Raw genomic sequence first — 6,369 nt, forward strand, 5'->3', positions numbered from 1 at the left:
TGTGGCATGGCCGGCATGCCTTGGCGCGGCTTAGGTGTGGCCAAAAACTAGGGTTTTGGCGTTGGGCCAAAGGTTACCATGCGTTGGCTGACGACCTTGGACGGCTAAGATTTGCATCTTAGATGGTAGGATGGCCGTTGATCGTCGCAAGCCTTTGTTTTGGTAGCCGCATAGGGAAGGCCGGCATGGTATGGCACGACGAGGTGGCTGGCATGCCATTGACACATGTGGCATGAGCGGCATGCCTTGGCGCGGTTTTGGCGTGGCCAAAACTAGGGTTTTGGCATTGGGTCAAGGTTACCATGCGTTGGTTGGCAACCTTGGACGGCTAAGATTTGCATCTAAGATGGAAGGGTGGGCGTTGATCGTCTTACGCCTTCGTTTTGGTAGCCGCATAGGGAAGGCCGACATGATATGGCGTGGCAAGGTGGCTGTCATGCCATTGGCACATGTGGCATGGCCGGCATGCCTTGGCGCGGTTTGGGCGTGGCCAAAACTAAGGTTTTGGCGTTGGTCCAAGGTTACCATGCGTTGGTTGGCGACCTTGGACGTCTAAGATTTGCATCTAAGATGGAAGGGTGGTCGTTGATCGTCGCACGCCTTCGTTTTAGTAGCCGCATAGGGAAGGCCGGCACGGTATGGCGCGGCAAGGTGGCTGGCATGCCATTGGCACATGTAGCATGGCCGGCATGCCTTGGCGCGGTTTGGGCGTGGCCAAAACTAGGGTTTTGGCATTGGGCCAAGGTTACCATGCGTTGGTTGGCGACCTTGGACGGCTAAGATTTGCATCTAAGATGGAAGGGTGGCCGTTGATCGTCGCACGCCTTCATTTTGGTAGCAGCATAGGGAAGGTCGGCATGTTATGGCGCGGCAAGGTGGCTGTCATGCCATTGGCACATGTGGCATGGCGGTGCGGCTAGCATGGTTGGCATGCCTTGGCGCGAAGACGTGGATGGCATGGCATGCCATTGGCACAGTGGTGCCGCTGGCCTGGTTGGCATGCCTTGGCGCGGAGACGTGGCTGGCATGGCATGCCATTGGCACAGTGGTGCGGCTGGCATGGTTGGCATGCCTTGGCGCAGTAGCATGAGAATTAAGGTTTGGCATAGATGATGTCAGTCAATGTTAAGGGTTCTACCGTGGAACATGACCCATGTAAAAAAAAAGGTACCTCAGTAATTCTTACGTAGGCATGCTGATTGATTCAATAAATGTGCTAATGGTCATAGTGACGTCATATCAGATGTGCGGTTTTACGATTTTAACCCTAAGCTAAAAACCACCATCAACAATAAGTCCCCTGCTTAGCTCGGAACAGGAGCTTTGTTGCGAGGTAAGCATAAGATAGTGACTGGCAAGGACAAAAATCGAAATGATAAGGCGTGGAAAGACGGTCAAGAAGGTCCGACTAACCTTTTTCGAGAGGTAGGGAGAGTTCATGATCCTCGTGTTTGGCGGCCTTGCATAGATCCTATTTGCGGTGTAGACCGTGAAGTGGTTGGATGAAAATCGTCGTCTTAGTCTGGCCATGCCTCATCTTGACTCAGTTAGGGAATACTGAGATGCTGGCTTGGCGAGTTCTTGGTGTTGGTGCAGCTTGGAAGGGGAGTCGCAGGCATTGCGTTGGCTTGGACTTGGTGCGACGCGAGTGTGAGAATGGGCTTCGTTGATGGATTGGTGTGGTAGGGCCAAGGCAAGGCGCGGTTGGCTTGGCATGGTGGGGCCAAGGTAAGGCGCGGTTGGCTTGGCATGGTGGGGCTAAGGCGATGGCGCGGACGGCTTTTCATGGTGGGGCCAAGGTAAGGCGCGATTCTGGCGAGTCAAGGGATGCACTGACGGCTTGGCACGGTGGTAATTTGTATTTGCGGGCCCGATTGTCTCTTTTCCTTACTTGACTCAAATAGGAAGTCCTTTCCTTATTCAAACTCCCAAGTGTTACATCTATAAAAGGGGGCCTGCCTCTCCTTTTATTTCACGCCTTTGTTTTTTTTTTCCTGGCCGTGTGGTAGTAATAAAGCGGACGAGCAAATCCCAGGTATGTCTTCCAGCACTTCCTCTTTAACTTTTTTTTCTTGTTTTCTTGTGTTAGTGCAAACCCTAGCCGTAGTCGTACCTTTTCATGAACTTGTAGAAATATTGTTCTTCTGTGTTGGTATGAATCCTAGCCGTAGATATGCTTTGCATGAACTTGTAGTAACATTTAAGCGTGAATACCGTAGTAATGTTGGGCGTCCCAATTACTGTGCAAAGTAGGCATGCATGAGTTAGTAACTGTCATTCCCTTTCCGTGAAAACCTAACTTCTAGGGTTTCCTCCCTTTTCCTCGTGTGGCCGTGTGCATGGTTCCCATAGTGGGGCGCGCCTCCTCCGCCGGGTGCCAACTTCCCGCTGCGGGGTACGACCATGGCATGAGGTGGTGATGCAGGGTATGTCAGTCCCCATTTCTTTGTCTATGCGCATTACGAATTGGAAACAAATTGGCTTACATCCAGGATGGATCTCCTGTGTCTGATAAAATAATTTTCATGCACTTTCCGTAATAATTTCTCTTCGTATTGTTCCATTGTAGTTATTTCGAAGGTGAAAGTAGCATGAGAGAATTTTCGTTAGGATGTCACTTGAGAAAAGTTATGCCGTACGGAAAGATGTTGGAAATTCCAAGCCAAACATAGACGATGAGTTCTTTACAACATCCGCCACAATTAGGAAAAATCATCCCAAGTATGTGTCGATTCTTCTGACTGGTCCGGAAAGTGAAGGAGAGGCCCGGTTGGTTCGGCCAGGAGGTGTAATAAGGTTTTGTCTTCAGAGAAAAGAGTATTCTGCTTCTCCCATTGACTTTAAAATTTGTATGAGTCCATTGCGTCCCTTCGATAAATGGATGCGATTCATGATGAGCCAGGAATGTGTAAAAACCAGTTTGACCAAGGTGCAGATTATTGATGTTGTCGCGGCTTCCGTAGTGCTTCAAATTAGGAAAGATATTCCAGGCTTGGTTGATTTTATTTCTAGATGGTATCCGGACAGTCATACGGCCATATGAAGGTGGGGTGAAATGACTATCTCCTTAGAGAGCGTGGCCGTACTGCTGAACCTTCCCGTAATAGGAAACCTCGATGTCAAATTGTCCGCAGATGAAGAAGAAATGCGCGCCGCTCTGTTTGCGAAATCAAAAGGATTCGTTCGGAAAGAAAATGAGACGAGGTGCTTCTATGGCTGGTGGTGTCTCAGTGGTTTCCTGATGAGCTGGAGCCAAATCAGAAGAATAGTACGCTTCATGTCGCGACGTTCTTGGCTCTTTGGTTATCCAAAGATATTTTCGATGACGGCTCTGGTAAGAAGGAGATAAGACATGAACTTATCAAGTTTGCCATAAAATTGGCAAAAGGTGTCGTTCTCCCTATTGGCAGCTTGTTTCTTGGTTCTCAGTACACACACTTGGATCAGCTGGTCGCGGACATGTGCGCTTCAAATGGCTACATGAAAGTGGATTCGTATATTCATGCCGCCTTTCTCCAAGCGTGGATGTGGGAGCACTTCGAAAGGTATTCTCCAAAACCGTTGGCCTTACTTCCCGAGTCTTGGGGTGGCTCTAGGATATTGCGCTGGTCGAATAGGCGTCCAAAGATTGGTTCGAAACCTGGTTGGATTCCTTGAAAACTCGCACACGGTCAATTTTCGTCCATGGGCTCCGGTGCATGCGTCCATAACTCAGATCAATACTTTTGCTCCTGCTCCGAGCATGTCTTTGTCTTCTGATAAATAGGATATGAGTGTTGGAGAGATGGTCTTCATGCGAAGCTGCACGCCCGGTCATGTGTCGTCTTTCTTTTGAGGATATTGTAAAGCAGTCTCTTACAATATCGATAGGGCGGCTCGGCATATGGGTTTTGACCAAGGGGTCCCACTCGTTCGTCAGCCTGTTGTTCCAGAAGACTCGTTGCCAACTGTTCTCGATGCTAGTGATCTTGTGTCGGGTAAAAGTCTCCCTTTTGTGCTCGCAGAATGAAATCCATCAACAACCTCCAAATATAACATATTTTGGCAGGATGAGTTTCTCGCTATCCACGGATTCGTGAATGATGTGGTAGAAAACCGTCGCGGTAAGCCTTCTCTTGCGGTTTTAACGGAGCACCCACTGCTAAGGGATCCTTCTTCGACCAAGCGAAAATCTGTTAGCCCGAATCCAGATAGTCCCCAAGTGAAGGAGCGAAGGTCTAAAAACCGTGCAGATGGTTCCCAGTCAGATTCGACAGCCCTACCGACTTTCAGTTAGTCTAATATTCTAGTACGCATGATTTTCCTCTTGATTTTAGTTGGATCGCGTATATCCTTGTTTCTTTTCTGAGTATCCGTATTTGTATCTTACCTAGGGTCTCAGCAGCGTGAACGCCTTTACCAAACTTGCAAGCAGTCGGAAAACATCGTTTCTCGATACGGAGGGTGGCGGTGCTGATCCAATCCATGGTGATGAATAACCCGAGAAGGATGAAAGTTCAGAGTCCAGTGATGGTGAGAGTAGTTCTTCCGACAACAGTGCTGAATCTTCATCTAGTCGGTCTGAAAGCGAATCAGTGAGTCTCTGGTTTTTTTTCTTTCCTATCTTCATTTCTCTTTGGAAAATATCTAATCCGTGATATCATAGGGGGAAGCCGTTTCTGAAGATGGCCCTGAGAGGGAGACTGGTGGAGATACAGCTTTGTCTCTAACTGTGGCAGCCGCGCCGGGCGACCTTGAAATGGATGTTGATCGAGATGAAAACATCGTTGTGACTCAGACAACGGAGAGTACTCCAGTGTCCGCAGGTGCAATTGTCGTTAGGGATCCCTTGCCGGCCGCTGATGCAGTCGCGGACGCCACTTTCAACCCTCCATACCTGGTTCCTTATCCGTATCATGTGTTGATCGGTGGATTTAGCGTGTCAGCCAAACATGTGGCGCTATACACTAAGATATGGGAAAGCTACGGACATATCACCACGACCAAGAAAATCACTAGTCGATTTGCGTTGGTTAAGCGTTTGGAGGAAGCTTTGTCTTCGATTGACGACATGTGCAACGTGACCGGTCATACTATTTCTGAGGATGTAGTCTCGAGCTGGAGGTTCTATCGTGACGTGTGTGTAAACTTCGAGTTCAATGTTCCTTGGTTTGTTGAAGGTTTCTCTGAGGTTGAAAAATTGCTGGCCGAAACAGTCGAAGGTCCTTCTGCGGATATGGTGAAGAAGCAGGAATCGCAAGTCGAAAAGTTGTCCAGGAAGCTGAAGAGGGCGGATCTCCAAAGCACGAAGGAGGCTCTTGCCAAGAATATCAAGCCATTGTTGAAAAACTTTCCTTGAACGCATTTCTGTCTCCTGAACTTCTTATTTTAGTTTTTTTTCGAAAGGCAAATGAAACGCCTAGTTTATGGCTTTGATTTCCTGGATTTTTGGGTTGATAAACAAATGTTACCTTGAGGGTTTTGAATTATTATTTAGAATGAGTCATTTTAGAATAATGATGTTTTGGTTATGAACATAAGTGTCATGAGTACCCCAGGAGAGTCATGGAATTGTGAATGTTGTGCAATAGTAGAAAGCATGAAGCACGGGAAAATATGGCTATTGGTTTTTGTTTCCCCTGTGAATACTTGAGGTAGTAGACCATGTATTTTGTCTAGCAAGACTTACTCGATTTTTTCGGATCTTCTGGTGAAAAAGGAATCTCCCGGATGTAAGGTCGAGTTTCGTGGAAAACATCGTCGTGATTGTGGAATGTCCCCAATCATTCCTTGTCGTGCCGCCGATCCCTTGGAGGATCGTTCGCTTCTAACCCCTCGGAAGTCCCCAGTCGTCCCTTGCCGTGTCACGACTGGTAATCGAGCCGCCTTGTAGCTGAGTCGTCGATTCCTGAGCGGATCGTTTGATCCTACTGTCTTGTCGTCTGGGTCGAGGTATGAGCTCGAGGATTGAAAATTGACATCGTGACCGAAAGATCAACCTCCTATTGTGTTCGCCAATTGTTTGAGGGTGAAAACGATTTCTGCTGATTTTGGTAATTTCAGGGGTGTGGGTGAGAAACGAATCTAAACCCTAAACAATGTACTGCAAGGGAGTACTTTAGATTCGAGAGATCAGTCTGTACAAATCCGGCCCAAACCAAGAAATGACCATTCCAGACTTGCTTCGGTCACAAAGTGAAAGATAAGGGTTGGTTTTTGGGAGGGAAGCGAAGAGAGTGTTGAGACCAGAATAGTTGATTCTGAAAGAGTAGTTGTTTCACGACTTGTATCAGAAAGTGGGAAGCTAACAGATGGAAATCTAGCAAATATTTTCTGAGTGTTGTATGCTCCTGACCAGAACTTGTCGTTCGGTGGAAATAGGTAATACCT

This window comes from Papaver somniferum, chromosome 2 (assembly GCF_003573695.1).
Source record: "Papaver somniferum cultivar HN1 chromosome 2, ASM357369v1, whole genome shotgun sequence".
NCBI lineage: Eukaryota > Viridiplantae > Streptophyta > Magnoliopsida > Ranunculales > Papaveraceae > Papaver > Papaver somniferum.